Source organism: Fukomys damarensis, unplaced genomic scaffold (assembly GCF_012274545.1).
Source record: "Fukomys damarensis isolate Sample0158 unplaced genomic scaffold, DMR_v1.0_HiC HiC_scaffold_20, whole genome shotgun sequence".
In the NCBI taxonomy this organism is placed as follows: domain Eukaryota; kingdom Metazoa; phylum Chordata; class Mammalia; order Rodentia; family Bathyergidae; genus Fukomys; species Fukomys damarensis.
The window spans coordinates 21,562,796-21,581,567 of record NW_022900932.1 but is presented as its reverse complement, the minus strand read 5'-3'; the positions used below and the strand labels follow the sequence as shown (position 1 = coordinate 21,581,567).

At 44.2% G+C, this 18,772-nt stretch overlaps 1 protein-coding gene across 1 annotated transcript in view; it reads left to right on the top strand.

Annotated features, from left to right (window-relative positions):
- Tet1 (tet methylcytosine dioxygenase 1) overlaps window positions 1-18,772 on the top strand; it is a 106,340-nt gene that overhangs the window by 42,903 nt on the left and 44,665 nt on the right. The window lies entirely within an intron of this gene.

Genomic DNA, 18,772 nt, shown 5'->3' with positions numbered 1-18,772 from the left:
GACCTGTCCTTTTCTGTTTGTTCTCCACCTATGGATTGAAGGATAGAAGAGGGCCGGAGATTTAGCTCAGTGGTGATGCCACCTGCCTTGCAAGCACAGGATCCTGAGTTCAATCCCCAGTGCCAAAAAAAAAAAAAATCCTAGAAGATAGGAGAACTGAACCTTAGGGTGTTTAACAATAGAACACAAAAGTTCATATTCAGCCCAAAGACTTTCCCTGTCCGATGAAGAGGGACAGCGTCTGTCCGTGACACTGACCGGGCGTGAGAGGAAGGGCACTCAGGTGTAGCTGTCACAGTGAGTGTGCAATGACCGAAGGGATGGAGTGGTGGCTGAAACTTTTAAATGAAGAACAAAACCAAACTGGGCATAGTGTGCTGGTGTGTGCCTATAATCTGAGCGTTTGGGAGTCTGAGGCAGAGGAGGATTGCGGCAAATTCCAGGCCTGCCTGGGCTACATAGTGAGGCTCAGTCTCAAGCCACCACTACCCCACAAGAAGGGAGGGAGGGAGGGAGGGAATCTTAAGTGGAAAATTTCTTCGTAAAACAAAAAAAATATAAAGATACAGGAAAATTTTTTTTTGGAGGGGAATGGGGAAAATTCCTGGGGATTAAACCAAAGGCCACCACCTGAGCTACATCCTTAGCCATTTTTATTTTATTTTGAGAACTTGGAGTCCTCCTGTCTCAGTGTCGCAGAGTGCCAGGATTCACAAATGTGTGCCACAAGAAATAATTTTTCAGTTTTTTTGGTACCAGGGATCAAACTCAGGACCTTGCACTTGGGAGGCAGGTGTGGCACCACTAAGCTGAATCCCTGGTCCTAAGAAGTAATCTTTAAATGTTCTAGCCTCTACAATAATTTCAGAAACATACATTATCACCTTTGCCTATTGTTCGGGTAGTGAGCTGCTTGGAATAAGGCACATGCTCCAAGAAAGGTCTCAGAAACCAGGGGTCTTTAGCAATGCCTTTCTGTATTCCCTGCTGTACAAATGGCACACACCTATAATCTCAGCATTCAGGAGGGTGAGGCAGGAAAATCGCCAAAGTGTTTGAGGCCAGCCTGGGCCACGTAGTGGGTTCAAAGCCAGCCTGGACAACATAGTGAGATCCTGTCTCAAAAAAAAAATTAATTAATTAATTAATTAATTAATAAAAAGAAAAGAAAAGAAATGGAGCCCTAAAAAGGTGGAGTTAACTCATTGAAGAATATTTAGGGGCAGGGGATTTAGCTCAGTGGTGCTGCTGCCTGCCTCATAACACAAGGTCCTGAGTTGGATCTCCTGTTCAAAAAATAAAAATAAAATAAAAATAAAAAAATACATTCTAGGCCGGGTGTGTGGTGGTGTACACCTGTAATCCCAGCATTCGGGAGGCTGAGGCAGGAGGATCACTGAGTTTGAGACCAGCCTGGGCTACATAGTGAGTTCCAGGTCAGTCTCAACTACATAGTGAGACCCTGTCTCAAAAAAAAAAAATTATAATATATCTTTGGTTTTTGTGGGATTTTTTGTTTGTTTGTTTTTGTTTTTTCCTTCTGAATTTGGGAAGGTGAAAAAACAAGGTCGGTAACCATGGGAAACTTGAGTTGAAATGGGGCTGTCTTAGCACTCTGTGGGTATAGCACTGGTCCTGTCTTCCCTGAGAGCAGTTTGAATAAAGTATTTAAGTGCACTCGACCCACCTCTAGGGGGCTGTGACCAAAGCTAAGTGGTAGAGCTCTTGCCTAGCACTCCAGGGTCTCTAGTTTGGATTCCTAGCCCTGCAAAATACAATAAAAAACCAAGTATTGCTGGATAGTTTTCAGGGCTGGGGACGTAGCTCAGTGGTAAAGTGCTTGCTATGCATGTTTGAGGCCTTGGATTTGCTCCTCAACAAACAAACAAACAAATTTATAGAAATGAAAGAAGTAGCCCGGGGATTTATTTAGCTCAGTGGTTCCGCCGCTGTCTGCCTTGCAAGCTCAAGGACCCAAGTTCCATCCCTGGTACCAAACAAGAAAAAAAAAAAAGAAAGAAAGAAAACAAATAGAGGAAGAAGGCTTTCAGGGCTGGGGATTTAGCTCAGTGGTGCCGCCCGCTTGTCTCACAAGCACGAGGACCTGAGTTGGATCCCCAGTGCCAACCCTCCCCCTACAAAACAAGAAGGATTTCAGGATGCGTTGTTTTGCCAGGTGCTCTGGTGCACACCTGTAATCCCAGCACTATAGGAGGATGAGGTGGGAGGATTGCAAGTTCCAGTCCTGCCTGGGCATCTTAGTGAGATTCTGTCTCAAAAATGGAAAAAGACTATGGGTGTAGCTCAGTGTGGAGGCCCTAAGTTTAATCCCCAATATTGCACCCTCCTCCAAAAAGATGATAGCATTGTTTTATGTTGGAAAGTAAATGAGGTTACAAAATGATGTCCATGGCATGCCTGGTTTCTGGTTTTAAATGCAGGGTATAAAGAGAAATGAATGAATAAAAAAAAATGTATATATTTGGTTGAGTTAGCATTCGTTTCTACTGAGTAGATGATTGGGGAGTTTTTCTCTTATTTTCTTTATTTACATATGTTGGGTTTTAAATTTTTCCTGAAATGAGACCATAATAAAATCAAAGAAATTTCAAATTAGAAAGAAAAACACTGTCTACTACTTCAGGATTAAACAACACAGTAAACAGCATACTGAAATCTGTGAAATCCACTCTCTATCTGCAAAAATTCTACTTTTAAAATTGAGACTTACAGAGAAAAGGAGGCCTAGGAAAGGGGCTCTAGGCTCCAGGCCATGAAAGGTATGGGTGTTTTCCCCCCTTTGGATGCCATTTTGAATTCACAAGATCATTACAAAAATAATACAAATTCCTTTCTTTATACCCGTGACCCATTCTTGCCAGTGCTAACCTCTTCCATATCCTCTTTTTGGGAGTCTTAGAGTACAATCAAGGATTTTCCTTTTTTCTTTTTATTGCTTTTTTTTGACCAGGAATTGAACTCAGGTTTTTGAATTTGCTAGGCCGGTGCAGCATCGCTGAGCTACATTGCTGTCCCAAGGATTGCCCTTTTCATTTAGCTGTCATTTCTCCCTGTTCCTCAGTGAGCGTCGTTTATGACATTTATGGCATCGACAGTCTGGAAGAATCCTGATTGCTTGTTTTGGAGAGTTCCCCTCAAACTGGAGGTGTAAGATGCCGCCTCCCAGTTAAGTTCAGGGTGTGTAAGTCTGGCAAGAACCCATAGAACTAACGCACCCCTTCGGGTGTACGGAGATGCAAGGTCTCCTGAGTCTGCTGATTTTGATCTCATGGCTTAGTGCCTGCAAGGTTTCTTTGTAAAATCAGTTTCCCCGTGTAATTAATGGACATGTTGTAGGAAATAGTTGGAGACAATGCAAATATCCTGTTCTCCATCCTATTTTCTACATCTTTTAGCTTCCATTCGTGATTCTTGCATGTAGCACTTACTGATGCGGTGTTTATCAAACATCCGCTTTGAATTTCCACCCCCACCTCCTCTACTGTCTCCTGCTTACTTCTTTATTGTTATTTGTTGTATCAGCAGGAACACACCGCTACTTTTTTTATTCTGTAGACTGCAGCCAATTACTAATAGGTATTTAGAGAACTAGCGAAGACTCCAAGTCTTGTCTGTTTTTTGTTTTTATTTTGTTGTTTCAGTATTGGGGGCTGAACACCAGGTCTTCAGACTAAGCTACAACCCCAGTCCATGCTGGGCTTGAACTTGAATCCCCTGCCTCAGCCTCCCCAAAGTAATGGAATACTGGCATGTGCCACAATGCCCAGCTGGTTGGGTTTTGTTGTTGTTGTTTTTGGTGCTGCTAGAGACCAAACCCAGGGCTTCCTGTGGCAGAAGCAAATGCTCTACCACTGCGCTACATCCTCAGCTCAAACAAGAGTAACTGCTTTTTCCCGGCTGTCTCAGACTCCGTGAGGTAAAGCTGCAGCCACGGATGGGGGAAGCAGAAGGAGAACACAGTGTGAGGTAGTTTCTGTCCCTGCGGATACTCAAGCAGAGGTACTCAAGAATCTTTTAGCACAGGAAATTCAGGCAGAGTCTACGCGTGTCCTTGAAGGTCTCTTCTCACTCTGAGAGCCTCTGAGCGGCTTAAGGAACAGCACAGATGGCTGCTACCTTGCTTACTGAGCAGCTAAGCTTGTAGAGCAGGGTCTTGCATGGGGCAAGCTTAGCCTCTGGCCTCAGCTGTCATGTTAACTGGCGAAGCCCAGCAGGTGCCCGGGAAGAGGCCGTGGTGGAAGGTGAAAGTTTTGTGTCAATAATGCAGACCTCATCCTTCGGTCGGCCCTCACATCTATGGTGGACCATCCTCACGCACACGTGTCAAGTGTGGCTCAGTTTTTTTCCCAATACCAAGGCTGTTGCTCAGCGATGTTGTCTGTGTCATTTCATACTCCTTTTCAGCACTTCTTCCTCTGAATTCTAACCTTGATTCATTCCTCCTTCTGTACATCCTCCTCATTTCTGCAGTAATTCCACAAAGCAATATATTAGTTTTTATGTTGTATTTTCTTGTTACTCTTAGGTAAAAAGAGAAAACCAGGACCAGACCAGGACCATAACAAGGGCTGTCTCGGAACAAAGGAGAGAGGGCAATTTGGCAGAACAGTGAACTTCTTTTATAGGAGCAGGGTGGGGTTAGCCTGAGCTGGGGTGGAGTTGAATGAGTTGGTATTAAGGGATTAAAGGAGCCTGTGACATCACTAGTTGCTAGGAGGTAGCAAGTATCAGGTTACCTTTCTTGGCAGGGAGAAGGGCATGTTGAGAAGACTGTCCTTTGGTGGGAGAAGCCATATTTTAACATGGTGTTATAGGAAGGAGGCTGCTATTCCATGTGGCAGCCATCTTAAGGCACAGAGCATTATGGGAAGGAGGAGGCTGCTATTTTATGTAGCAGCAATCTTAAGGCAAGGGAAATCTAACAGTTATTGCTGGGATATGGAATTTTTTTCTCTTGTAGCATCAGAATAATTTATTGCCAGTTCAAAGTTTGTTTTTTTTTTTTTTTTTTTGGTACTGGGGATCCAATTCAGTTCCTTGTGCTTGTGAGGCAGGCAGTGGAACCACTGAACTAAATCCCTGGTCTGCTTTTTTTTTTTTTTTTTGGTACTGGGGATCCAATTCAGTTCCTTGTGCTTGTGAGGCAGGCAGTGGAACCACTGAACTAAATCCCTGGTCTGCTTTTTTTTTTTTTTTTTGGTACTGGGGATCCAATTCAGTTCCTTGTGCTTGTGAGGCAGGCAGTGGAACCACTGAACTAAATCCCTGGTCTGCTTTTTTTTTTTTTTTTTGGTACTGGGGATCCAATTCAGTTCCTTGTGCTTGTGAGGCAGGCAGTGGAACCACTGAACTAAATCCCTGGTCTGCTTTTTTTTTTTTTTTTTGGTACTGGGGATCCAATTCAGTTCCTTGTGCTTGTGAGGCAGGCAGTGGAACCACTGAACTAAATCCCTGGTCTGCTTTTTTTTTTTTTTTGGGGGTACTAGGAATTGCAAGGCAGGTGCAGTGCCACCAAGCTAAATACCCGGCCCCCCCTTTTTTTTTCCTGTTTTGAGACAAGGTCTTTGTAGTCCAGGCAGCCCTGGAACTAACTCACTTTGATCCTCCTGCCTGAGCCTCCCAAGTGTTGGGATCACAGGCAGGCACCAGTGCATCTGAGTGAATTGTTAAAGGTGGAATTAAGTCTTGGGTTTGATCTGATTCTGTACTTGTCATGTACTCTCCTCTGTTGATGACACTGAATCCAGCTTCTCAGCCTCAGGATTGCTCTTCCCCAAGCTGATTTGTTTGAATCCATTTTGTAAGTAGAATACAGCAAGGCCATGTAGGAATTGTTCATTACTAACATCTGAATGGCTAACATCTGGGAGGCATCTTGAGGTTTGTTTCCAGTGCTGTTGTCTCACTTGGTAATAGCACTGGCCAGGTCTCAGGACAGGGGCAGCACACAGCTTTCGGGTCAGTTTCTGAGGGTGTCATTCACACAGAAGCGCTGTGTTCACAGGCTGGGGAGCCACGTCATTTTTTGGTGCAATCTTTGTATGTTTTCATTAAAAGCTTTCCACTCAGTTTGTTGATCTTTACAATCATCTTGAATTGTATCATTTTAAAATTTTGGGTTCTTTGTTTTTCCTCCTGCCTCAGCCTCCCCAGTGCTGGGATTACAGGCATGTGCCACCACAGTTGGCTAAAACTTTGTGTTCTTAAAAATGAGTAAATAAATAAAATTCAGTGTTCTTTTTTATTGGGTAACACCAATCTTTGGGGAACTATGGAATTCAAAACCTGAACACTTTTTTTGGGGGGGTATGTTTTTATTTTAGCCTTTCCATTCTCTTTTTTTTTTTTATCTTATTTTCTTTAACTTTCTTGGCAATGCTGAGCATCCCAGCCAGATCTTTGCATATGCGAGGTGAGAATTGTACAGGGGGCTACACTTTCAGCCCTGTGTGCTTATTTCTCTACAGCTCACATTTGCAGCAGGAAGCAGATAAAAACCAGGGCTGGGAATGTAGCTTTGCATGGAGCCTGAAGGAAGGCCCTGGATTCCATCCTCAGCCCTGCCAAAAATAAAGTGCCCAGCATGACGGCATATGCCTATCATCCCAAGACAAGAGGCTGAGGCAGGAGGAGCACCATAAAGATCAGCCAAGACTCCATAGTGAGTTCAAGACCAGCCTGAACGACATAACAAAGATCCTGTCTCAGCAGACCAGAGAAGGGTGCATACCAGAGGAAGTCCCCCCATCTGCTAGCAGTGTCTGGAAAATGAAATTAGGGAGGAGGGGACCGGGACCCCAGTGATCTAACTTCCTCCATGAGGTGCCACCTTCTAAAGGTTCCCCCGCCTCTCAGTAGGACTAAGGCTGGCAATAAATCTTTAACATGTCCCTAAACCAAGCTGGGTACGGTGGTACATAACTGTAATCCCATTTACTCGGGAAGACTGAGACAGCAGGATTGCAAGTTTGAAGACAGCCTGGGCTGCATACATAGCAAGATCCTGTCTCAAAGGGTACTATCAGAGGGTGATCAATCCTCCCACTGTCTAGAAATGGGGACAGTGATGGTTAAAGAAAAAAGATAACAAAGACTTGTAAAATTTCAAAGTATATGGGAAGGTGAGAGGTCAGTGCCTCAGAGTGGGCAAAGACAAAGACTCTCTGGGCTGGGGATTTAGCTCAATGGCTCCGCTGCCTGCCTCACAAGTGCAAGGTCCTGAGTTCAATCCCCGGTACCAAAAAAACAAAAAACCAAAACTCTTAAATTAAAGGTAGCCATCATTTATGGGGTACACACAATAATTGGAAGGAATATCAGGTGATTTAGGGGTGCAGGTAATCCTATGTCAATACAGATTTTATGCTGATGAAGATCTTAGGTCACGAGGCTCTTATGTTGAGGGGGCCTGTAAGAGCCTTCTTACAACAGTAGGTGGAAAGAATTAATCAGATAAGGAAGCTGTCCCTCCCCAGGTGAAACCTTTCTCTTACTGCTCAGTTCTCAAGGAACCAGGATGTCTTCAGCTGATACAATCCTGTCCTGGAGTGTTACAGCATCACAGGGCCACTGAGGTTTAAACTGGGACCTGAGGCAAAAATGGAGTCATGCTTCCACATGCCATAGCCTGCCTGTAGGCAGGAAAACTAGGCCTAATAATTTAATTGTGGAATGATTTTACCCCCCAAATTATGTAGAATTGCTAATACCTAAATGTACCCAGAAAAGTATTAGTAAAATTAAAATTGGGGTATATTTTTAAAATTAATAGTAGAACCAGCACTAAACTATTTTTATTACAACAATAAATATCTGTGACGTATAGTCACCATTTAAGTGAAATAGCTTGTGTCGCATTTTTAACACTCTGATTCAGTGATATATTGTTTACAAGACCTCCTAAATCAAAGATAGTCTAAAAAGTTGAAAGTCAAAGGATGGGGAAAAAATGTTCCAGGGAAATGTAAACAAAAATAGAATATTTCTAGTATACTTTGTAAGTTTAATATTTATTGCCATGTGAAAATTTAAACTTGAACCAAGAGCAACAAGCTTATCTCCTACTATAAAAATGTAATTTTTGAGCCGGGGATTTAGCTCAGTGGCACTGTTCCTGCCTCACAAATGCAAGGTCCTGGATTCAATCCCCAGTGTCAAAAAAGTAATTTTGATTTTAACTCTACTTATTATTGTTGGTATTCTTTTTTTTTTTTTTCTTGGGGTTTGAACTCAGGACCTTGTGCTTGCAAGGCAGGTGCAGTGCCAGTGAGCTAAATACCCGGCCCTATGTACTTTTTAATTGCAAACATTTATTTTTTGTTTTTTTGAGACAGGATCTCAGTATGTAGTTCAGACTAGCTTCGAATGTACTATGTAGCCTCAGCTGGCCTCAATCTTGCAGTGATCCTCCTGCCTCAGCCCCTCTCCACCCCCTATCACTGAGATTACAGGCATGTACCACCACGCCTGGCTTTGCATTTTATTAGTGGGTTAAATCTGTCTTCAGAGAATGGATGTAATTTATGTAGGCAGTGCTGCGGGATGGAACTCAGCCTCTGAGAAGATAACTCTCCTCAGAGCTATCTATCTGGCCCCAGTTTTTGTTTGTTTGATACTGGCAAACAACGCGCGCGCACCCAGTTCTGAGAACTGAAGCAATGTATACATTCCCAGACCTCCTTTTATTTTATGATGGGCTAAGTTGCATAGGCTGCGCTTGAACTTGCCATCTTCTTGCCTCAGCCTCCACATGGGGCTATATATGGAAATATTTTAATATTACTTGTAATAAAAAGAATGTTTTGTGTTCTTTTTGTTGTTGTTGTCCTGGCGATCGAACTCAGGCAGGCGCTGTGTCACTGAGCTAAATCCCTGGTCCTGTAAATGAAAAGGTAATAATATGACATTTCCAATCTGGTCATCATGTGGCACTAAAAGGCAAAGCTTTATAACACTCTTCGTAAGCACTCTCCTTGATTTGCCTTCTGGATGTGGCAAGGTGAAGTCCTGCATCAAAGAATCAAAGCCCATTCCCTAGATGGAGAAAAACTAGAGCCCTGGAGCAGGGTGAGGAGGTGGAAGTTGTGTACAGACACAGTGGCAGTGGCTGACCAGGGAGTCAGCCTCATGATCCTTACATCCCAGACAGCCTTGTAGGGATCAAGAAAAGACAGACTAGAATAATCCACCTAAAGTAACATTTCCTAACCGGTCCTGCCATAAAAAAAGTTTCTGGTCCATTTCAAGCATGATGTACACGCCTGTGATACCAGCTACACTGGAGGATCTCAAGTTCAAGGCCAGACCAAGCAGTTTAGTGAGCTGTGGTCTCAAAGGGAACAGGCTAGGGATGTAGCTTGTTAAAATGGCCCTGGGTTCCATCACCAGTTTCACTACAGAAGATGCTTCTTTTTTTCTTTAGTGTGTGTGTGTGTGTGTGTGTGTGTGTGTGAGTGTGTGAGTGTGTGCGTGCATGCACACATTGGGAAGTACAAGTGTTGTGCCTTAAATGTCTTAATAATAATAGCACCCATATGATCTGCCATCCTGACACGACTAGAGGTCCATACCATTCTCCAACGTGCAGTCTTAGACCTACCCCTATAAACAGTTTTGGCATAGAGGATGCCCCCGTGGTCTGTGCAGGGAAACCAAAGTCCAGGTCGGGGAGGGCACTGCCAGCCAGCATGTGTGCCTGGTGCAGAAAACACCTGGTTCCCTGGTGTCCTCCTTAGGTCTCTGAGTGGAGTCATTGCTTTGGGGCTGAGTAGGTGATGTTGGGCTGAGGAGTTAAAGGCATTCTCAGTTGAAATCGCAGCCTCCAGCCAAGCCACTTCAAACAGCAGGTGGCTGCCTATGGCCAGCAGGGCTGCGGCTGGGGTGGGGCCCTTTTCTGTAAAAGGGGACCTGGCCTGGAGGTGCAGGCCTTACTGAGCCCAATGAAAACCCTGGAAACCCACAGCTTTGGCTCCAGGGATTAGTCCTCCGTTTTCTTACCAAGCTACTATTCAAATATTTGTAGGGTATTTACCCCCAGACCAGAGGGAACCTGTGGCTTTCTAAAGGCCCCAGATAATAGGGACTCTAGCACCTGCAGGACACAGCCTGAAGGAGTGTGATTGCGCTCTTCAATGACCCTCTTAACAGACATTGTCTTATTCTTGCAATTTGAATCCGACAGCTAAGAAACTGTAATTTTGTTTCATTTTAATTGATTGGGGGCGTAGCAGGGATTGATTTTCCGAGCTCGCCCTTGCTAGGCTGGCTCTGGACTACAGAGCTACATCCCTTGCGCCATTGATTTAAATTTTAAAGTGGAAACAATGCAAAATATTTTTGTATGAAATGTTTCTTTTTTTAGTGTCTACATCGTTAACTATTGAAAATGTAGCATCTAGCTGGTGTAGTGGCACATGCCTGTAATCCCAGCACTCGTGAGGCTGAGGCAGGAGGATCGCTGTGAGTTCGAGACCAGCCTGGGCTACATAGTGAGTTCCAGGTCAGTCTCAACTACATAGTGAGACCCTGTCTCAAAAAAATAAAAAATTTTAAAAAAAGAAAAGAAAATGTAGCATCTGGTTTCAAGTGTATTCAATAAAAATTATACTATGTCACAGACTTGATGTTGAAAAAGAAACATCTGATGTCATATTGATTACATGTTGAAATAATTCTGATATGTTGGCTTAAATTAATTATTTATTAATTTGGCTTGCACACCCATAATTCCAGTACTCCAGAGGCGAAGACATGAAGATTCCCAGGAGTTAAAGGCCAGGCTTTGAGACAGTGTCACTGAATTGCCTGCACAGGGTTTGAGTTTATGATCTTACTACCTCAACTTCCCAGAGTGCTAGGATCACAGGTGTGCACCTCCACACCCAGCTTGAATTTGGGGTGAGAAAATTCCAAGATTTCTGGGTATTTGGTGGGTATCTGGACCAGAGCTGGTAGCTACACTTGCATTTTAATTGTCTGGTGAAGATAGCCGGTTGGTTGTTGAATTTGAGACTTTAGGCAAGAGATTTTTTTTCCTGCAATACTGGTTATCGAGCCCAGGGCTTCACACTGAGCTATATCTGCAACCCTTCTTAAATTTCTTTTTTAAATTTTAGACAGGGTCTCATCAAGTCTCCCAGGCTGAGCCTGACTTCGTGATCCTCCTGCCTCAAGCTCCCAGTGCTGAATCACAGGCATTATCTCCTATGCCCAGCTGGGAAGGCATCTCTGGGTGTGGAAGCCGTAGCAGACAGGGTCTGTGTGTGCCAAGCCTGAGAGTGGGTGGAGGGATGTTGTTGCTTCTGAGGGCAGAGGCGCAAGCAGGGCCAGTGCAGCACGGATGGGGAGTGGAAGGGGAACCTCTCAGAAGGGAGAAACCCCCAACAGCCAGTCCATGAACTTTGGCGGTGAGGACCTTGGGGAAGCTGCAGGCCAGGGGTGGGACAGAAGTCTAATTCCAGCGGATTGATGAGCATGGCTCAGAGATGATTCCAGAAGGGCAGCAGCTAACTGCTTCAGAGCAGTTCTGTTTGCTTAAGATCTTCAGAGACTGAGGTCCTCACAGCCTTGGAGAAGGAGACAGGAGGGGACAATCTACAGATCTGGAAACTCTGGAGAGGTGTCTGACTTTCCTGCACTTCCCAGAGGTGTCCACACTGGGAATTTTCTTGCTGCTAGTGAGCAGATGCCAGGAATCTCCGAAGGCCCAACTGGAACGAGGCATTACTGGTTCTTTGAGGGGAAACCCTGGGGAAAGGTCCCTGTGTAAAGTTCAAACATTCCTGGTGCCAGTCAGACCAGGAATGAGGTGGTTATCTGATAGCCTTTGGGGTTGGAATTAGGCAAGGGCCTGAGCTTTATCTCAAGGCCTGGAGGAGATTCCAGTGGGGACTGGAGCTCCAGGAAAACAAGAGTTGCCAGAGGACAACTGTGCAGAGGTCTTGAGGTAAATTCCTGCCTTCTGTGTAGAAATGGTCGTGGGGTCCAGGACAGGGGCTCAGAGGTGGGACACTGAGTTTGTGCATGGGAGATATCCTGCTTTCAGTCCCACCGCTGTAAAGCAAGCCCTAACCTATCATGACCCTTCAGTGCGAATGAATGTTAAGTGGATTTGTGAAACTACCTGGACTGAAGTTGTCTGACTGAATTTGGTAGTCTGTAATATGTATGTTTTAAATTCTTTTTGGTTTTTAAAAAAATAGTGTGGCAACTGGATCTGGTGGCGCATGCCTAGAGTATCAGCACTTGGAGGTTGAGGCAGGAGGATCACCATGAGCTCTACGTCAGCCTGAATTACAAAGGGAGACCCTACGGGCCAGGGATTTAGCTCAGGGGCACTGCACCTGCCTTGAAAGCACAAGGTCCTGTTTTTGATCCCCATCCCCCATAACAAGGGGGGGGGTAGCCGGAGAACCTGTGTCAAAAAGAGAGAGACCCAAACAAAAAACAAAAATTAATATGGGGTCGGGTATTTAGCTCAGTGGTTCCACCACCTGCCTTGCAAGCACAAAGTCTGATTTCAATCCCTGGTACCCGCCCCCCAAATTAGTATGGCAATTCACATTGGGATATTTCCAACAAATTTTCACCGGAACCTAGCCTCCTAGCTATAAGAAACTGAAAAGTTTGAGGGAAAAATTAGATAGAAATGCAGAGCACATCAGATTTATCTCAAAGTGAGGCAGGCTGCAGTCCAAAGAAAACTTGGAGCCCAAATAAGCTTTGACCACAACCTCCAGGACCGAATCCTCAGCTGCCTTCTGCATAAATTTGCTCACTTTTCTTAACACCTCGGTGTGAGCCCAGTACAAATATATGGATTTTTGAAATAAGGGGAGGATATTTTTGTTTTGGTTTGGTTTTTTGAGACAGGCTCTCACTATGTAGGTGAGACTGACCTGGAACTCACTATGTAGCCCAGGCTGGTCACAAACTCACAGCGATCCTCCTGCCTCAGCCTCCCAAGTGCTGGGATTACACGTGTGTGCCACCATGCCCAACTAGGATATTTTTGAATAGCAGAGCTGTGCTGCCACAGGTAGAAGAGAGGCTGGCTGGTGGAGTCAGAAAGATAACTCCTGAAACCTGTGACCAGAAACCACTAAAGGAGTGGTGTGCTTCTAAGCACCCAAGGTGACCTTAGTTAACCCTTAGGGAGTGTTAGCAGCTGTTGGAATGTGCAGTAAATGCTGAAGCTGTTATCCTGCTCTGTAGCACAGGCCCCAGGGGCTCGGTGCCCAACACCCAGCCTTGGAAGAGGCCTTGTCTGCTGCCCGCTGGTCCAGATCAGATTCGCTGAGTCAGAAGCCTCCTTATCAGGAGAATGCATGAACACACCCGAAAGCACAGGACAATTCCTGTACACTCACAATAACCCCTAACAAGTAGTAAATGCTCAAAGCTTAAATAGTAGCTCTTAATAAGTATTCATAGTTGTGGACACTACTACTATTAGACTATTTTTTACCTGTTGAAGGACCTATAAAAAGGTAGAACTACATGGTATGTTTTTTTTTGGTTTTTTTTTTTTTGAGACAAGGTCTCACTGTGTAGTCTAGGTTACCCTTGAACTTGCACAGATCCTCCTGTGTCAGCTTCCTGAGTGCTAGGATTATAGGTGTATGCAACCACACCCAGCATACTTTTTTAAATTAAAAAAGAGCCTGTACCCCTCCCCAAGGTTTGCTTTGGATTCTAACACCTTGTGGCTAAAGAAAGGGTGGAGTTTTTGTTGGAGAGTGGAATGAAAAAGTAGAATAAAGAAGGCAGCCTGTAGTGGAGAGAGTTTGGAAGCTGTGAGTTCTCCCTGTGACTTCTTTCAAGGCAAGTCTGGAAGAGCCACCAGGTCTTCACCCACCAAGGTAGGGTGATGGGATGAAGGCCTGACTTTTTGTAAGATTCTGTTTTGTTTTGTGATTTTTTTTTCCTTTTTACCAGGGATCGAACTGGGGGACCTTGCGCTTTTGACTCAGGCAGCGGCACCACTGAGCTAAATCCCTGACCCAGTTTTGTGGGGTTTTTTTTTTTTTTTTTGAGACAGGGTCTTGCTTTGTTTTCCAAGCTGCCTTTGAACTTACTATGTAGCCCAGGCTGGGCCTCCGAACTTCTCTGCAATCCTCCTGCCTCAGCCTCCCATGTGCTGGGACTAGAGGTGTGTGCCACCATGCTGGCTCTTGTGTGAGTTTTAAATCCCTCAGCTGGTGGTTTTAGGTAGGGTGGAAGGAGATCAGAGGCAAAGGTCAAAGGATATCAGGACTACAAAATATAGTATAGTGGCTGTTTTCTTTTTTCCACCAAAAAAGGCAAAAAAGTTGGTGGCAGGGACTGCTCAAAGAAAATAAGGTGCAGTGATACACATTGGCTTTGAAAGCGGTTTTTGTTCATGATTTTTGTCTTAATTGTTTATTTTAGAATTCTCTGGCCCCTTAGGTGTGTAGCTGATTCCTCTTTTCTATTTTAGTTTGGTTCTGGGTTTTGTTTTTTTGTTTTGTTTTGTTGGTACTGGGGATCAAAATCCCTGGCCCCTGGTATTTTTGTTTTTTCAGACAGGTTCTCTATATATAGTTCAGGGTGGCCTTGGATCTGCGGCAATCCTCCTGCTTCGGCCTCCCAAGTGCTGGAAGATGAACATTGTGCAAGGAGCTGTTTCCTGGTGCTTATGCTAGGGTCAGCTGGTAGGAGGTAGAGCTCAGGCCCTGAGTCACCAGAGATAGAAAGCCAGTGCTATGTGGATTTCTTCTCCATGTGGAGGACATAGGTACATAGTTCCTAAATACATTTATTTATTTATTTTTGATTTTTTTAAGACAGGGTCTCACTCTGTAGTACAGGCTGACCTCGAACTCACAGCAATCAGAGTGCTGGGATGACAGCCACTGAAGGGTCACTTGTGGCAGGACATCAGCAGCCTCAGGGATGCTCTCTGTCCTGCTCTGTGGGGCAGTTTGTAAGGTTGTGTTTTTTTCTTTTCCGGTGTGTGTGATATATATGGTCCTCTCATTCCTGGGATCACATCCCCAGCCCTTCTTATTTAATAAACAGGATATTTGTAAGTTGCTAAATATTCCAGGCCAGGCTCAGATCTGTGATCATTCTGCTTCAGCCTCCCAGAGTGCTGGAGTTATAGGCAATATACCATGATGCCCAGCCTTTTTTTTTTTTTTTTTAAATTTTTAATTGCAGTGCTATTAATTGAAACCAGGGCCCCACAAATGCTAGGCAAGTGCTCTGCCACTGAGCTGGATCCCCAATCTTTTTATAAAATTTTATTTTGAGATAGGGTCTCCCTAAATTTTCCAAGCCAGTCTTGAACCTGAGACCCCCTTGGCTCAGCCTCCTTGGTAGCTGATATTACAGGCATCCATCATGATGAAGGTCCCTTTACTTTTGTTGTTTTGTTTTGTTTTTTTGTACCGGGGATTGAACTCGGGTCCTTGCACTTGCGAGGAAGGCGCTGAGGTAAATCCCCAGCCCCATGGTCCCACTACATTTTAAGGGGTATGGTATACAGAAAGCCAGATGTGGCAGTGCTCACCTGCAATCCCAGCACCCTGGGAGATGAAGGTAGGATTGTACATTTGAGTTCAGTCTGGACAACTTAGTGATTTAGGGAGACCTGTCTCAAAACAAAAAACAAAAAAGGGCTGGGGACCCAGCACAGTGGCGGAATGCTTGCCTGGCATGGATGAGGCCCTGGTTTCAATCCCCAGCAATGCAATTAAAGGAAAAGTTGTGTGAAGTTCTTAGGTTCAGTCCTCAGCACGCATGGTATATGATGGAGTAACTAAGTTCACCTTACTTTGTTTGCTGTGTTTTTGTTTTGAGGCAGGGATCCTGCTATATAGCCCAGCCTGGCCTCAAACACTCTTTGGATCCCAAGATATCTTCAAACCCTGTCTTCCTGCCTCAACCTCCTGAGTGCTGGGATTACAGGCGTGCGCTGCCCAGCCTGGGTAGCTTCTCTTAATTAAGCTTGTTGATTAAGGGAAATGTCTTAGGAGCACAGAGTAGGTGCCATAGAGTCTGTCTGGCACATAATTCTTCAAAGGACCTGATGAGCTCTCCACAGAGGAGCGTGTGTGAAACCTGTGTATTTGAATAAGCACTTCTGTAACTTAAAGCCTCAGTCCCCAAATTCCCTCTTACCTCAGTGCCCTTTCCAGCGGTAACTACTACTGACATTTTAGTTTTATCCTGCTAGCTTTTCTGTCTTGCTAGACGGATGTTTTTGTGCTGAAACCGAGAGGGACAGCATTGCATTTGCAGCTCTGGCTGCATCAGACTTGGACTTGCTGTGGTTGTGACAGTTTGTCCCCCAACATGCCACCATGTGCCCCTTCCAGACTGCTTATCTCCTATGCTCCCTATTGTGAATGTTAAGCTGCATTACACCTTGTAAAAGTACATTTCTAATTTTTCATGCCACTTGGATAAGTGGGAAGTTGCTTTTTCATTTGCTTGTCTTCTAGGAAAGCTAAACATTTTTAACCCTTTGGATTTCCAGTTCTGTGGGCTGCTTATTTCTTGCTCTTCTGCAGAGTCAGCCTTGGGGACTCATTTGTTCACATTAAGAATCATAGCCCTTGACATGTGCTGAGAATATTCTTCCACTCTCTCATCAGACTTTTTTTGTTTGTTTGTTTGTACTGGGGATCAAACTCGGGTCCTTGTGCTTGCAAAGCAGATGCTGGAACCACCGAGCTAAATCCCCGGCCCATCAGACATTTTTTTAATTCCCTCTGGTTCTGGCTGTTGAACCAAGGGTCTTTTCACTGAGCCATAACCTCAGCCATTTTTATTTTGGAAGACAGAATCTTGCTAAATTGCTCAGGCTAGGGTTGAACTTAGGATCCTCCTGCTTCAGCCTCCTAGAGTGCTAGGATTACTGGCACACACCACCACATTAGGCGTTTGTTATTCTTGTAGCTTGTCTGTGTGCCTGAGTAGTGTAGAGTTTATATGAAGGTCACATTTTAGTGTCCATAAATAGTATGTTCTTGGAACACAACTGCACTAATTTGTTTGCAAATTATCTGTGGCCACTTGCTTAATACAACAGTAATACTTATGACAGAGATGGACAGCCCACAAAGCCCACAATGCTTATTCTCTGTCCCTTTACAGAAAAATAATTTGCTAAACCTTGTTATACTAAACAATGTCTTATTTTGGCAACCTGATAGTCTGTTTAATTTTAAACAGCCTTCCATGTGGAGGAATACTTTTGTCCATTTAGTATGGTTGTTTTGTCCAGAATTCTTACAGCTTTTTGTGTTGAAATTATCTATTATTTTTGTTGCAGAGGCTGGGGTCAAACTTCCTCTGGATGTGGATGTAGGTATTCCTGTGGTGCTAAAGATTCAAGCCAGAGCCTCTTGCATGCTAGGCAAGCACTCTACCACTGAGCTAAATCCAAGCTCTTTTTTCACTTTATCTGTTGGCCTTCCTGGGTTCAAATTTGTCCTCTGCTGTGATGGCCTCTGGGCTGGTGGAGTTACATTTCTGTCATTAAGCAAAAAGGCTTGTGGACCTGGGATTTAGCTCGGTGGTTCCTGTACCTGCCTCACAAGCGGAAGGACCTGAGTTCGATCTCCCAGTACAAAAAAAACAAAAGAAAACAGCTTGTGTCTTTACTTTTTAAAACGTCAGGGCTTTTTGTGTTTTTGGTTTTGGTTTGCAGTGATGGGGATTAAATCCAGGGAGCCCTGACCTATATCCCAAGCCTTTTTTTCCCCCTCTTGAGCTTTTTTTTTTTTTTTTTTTTTTTTTTTTTTTTTTTGTACCAGGAAATCAAACTCAGGCCCTTGGGAGATGAAGGCAGGGTTGCACATTTGAGGTAGGTGGTGGAACAACTGAGCCAAATCCCTGGTCCTTTTCTCTTTAGTTTTGAGATAGGATCTCCAAAATTGCTTAGGTTATCCTCAGTGTTGCAGCCCTCCTGCCTCAGCCTCCCAAGTAGATGGGATTATAGCTATCTGCCACTTTGACCAATTAGCCTGCTGATTTTTAGTCTACTCTGTATGGTGAAAATTATTATTGCCCTCTCCCTTTTGGTGCTGGGGATCAAACCCAGAGCCTTACACAACACTAAGGGAACACCTCACCACTGACCTACATCCTCAGTTCCATTGCTTTTGTAATATCAAAGTCTCTTCGTATTGTTTCCTTTTTACAAAACCCTTGGCCTTAATTTCATTTTTTGTTTGTTTGTTTGTTTTTTGGTGCCAGGGATCAAACTCAGGATCTTGTGCTTGGAAGGCTCACACAGTACCACTGAGCGAAATCCTTGGCACCTAGTATCATATATTTTTAGAAATTATTAGACTGTAATATGCATACTGTACAGAAAAATATACACGATAATTGTATATTTGGATGAATTTTGACATAAGCTGAATATATCGGTGTAACCTATAACTGATCAAGAAATAAGTAGGAATTATCTTGTATAGGGTTTTTGTTTATTTTTATTTTTGGTACCAGGGATCGAACTCGGGACCTTGGCGCTTGCGAGGCAGGCACGGTGCCACTGAACTAAATCCCTGGCCCATATTTTATGTTCTTAATGTAAATGTTGCCCTTCTCAACTCTGATTCAGCGTTTCTCAATGCTCTTTCTTGGTTTTTCTGTGGAGTCTGCTGTTTTTCTCATTTCATCAGGCGGCTCCTAGTTTTGTCTGTGGTGATGGGGATGGAAACAGGCCTTGTGCATGAGAGGTGGGTGTTCTTCCGTTAAGCTGCAGCCTCACCTCTTT